Source organism: Cucurbita pepo, chromosome LG19 (assembly GCF_002806865.2).
Source record: "Cucurbita pepo subsp. pepo cultivar mu-cu-16 chromosome LG19, ASM280686v2, whole genome shotgun sequence".
In the NCBI taxonomy this organism is placed as follows: domain Eukaryota; kingdom Viridiplantae; phylum Streptophyta; class Magnoliopsida; order Cucurbitales; family Cucurbitaceae; genus Cucurbita; species Cucurbita pepo.
The window spans coordinates 333164-333925 of NC_036656.1; the positions used below are offsets into that span (position 1 = coordinate 333164).

The 762-nt window shown below is 36.1% G+C and overlaps 1 protein-coding gene across 1 annotated transcript in view; it reads right to left on the reverse strand.

Moving 5' to 3' along the window:
* Positions 1–762, reverse strand: part of LOC111781968 — a 6022-nt gene extending 5260 nt beyond the window's left edge. Inside the window, exon 1 of the mRNA XM_023662717.1 lies at positions 559–762. The gene's annotated coding sequence lies outside the window, so the exon portion shown is untranslated. The remainder of the gene's footprint in view (positions 1–558) is intronic.

The window sequence follows — 762 nt, forward strand, 5'->3', positions numbered from 1 at the left end:
AAAAAAAAAAAAAAAAAAAAAAAAAAAAAAAAAAAAAAAAAAAAAAAAAAAAAAAAAAAAAAAAACAGTAGAAACTAACCAGCTCGTGAATTCCGAATGGAAACAGTCTCTCACAAATGCAGTCAGAAAGTCGACAACCGAATCTCATAACAACGATTTCCAAGAACAATAAGAAGCACAGAAAAAAGAAAAAAAAAACACAGCTGGCGACAATTTAAGGAGCCAAACAGCTACAGAAAATTAACCACAAAAAATTCTCGAAATGCAAAGCTCAAGAGAGTAAGAAACAATGCAAAACGAAAAGAAAACAGTAAAAACCAACCAGTTCGCAAATTCCGAAGAACACGAACTCTCTCTCATAAATGCAGTCCAAAAACTAACAACCAAAGCTAAGAAAGCAACAATATCCAAGAACAAGAGCTACACAACAAAGAAGCAGCAAAAAAAAAATGAAACAACTACAAGAAGAAGGAAGGATCGTAAAAAAGAGGATGCTTAAAGGAAATGCAGCACATTCCGAGACGCGAAACAACAAAAAACAAGGACAGAAGACGATACCTGAGAGCGTACTGCCACGGCTACTGCAACTACAACAGAGGAGAAGAGACTGAGTGGACAATGCAAGGAGCTTATCCAGTAGAATCCACATAGAGAAAAATGAGAATGTAGAGCAGAGAGCGGTCTAGGGTTTCTGAATCTTGGAATTTGAGAGAGAAATGGAAAGAGAGAGAAAGAGAAGGCGCCAAGCAAATTTTTTGTCTG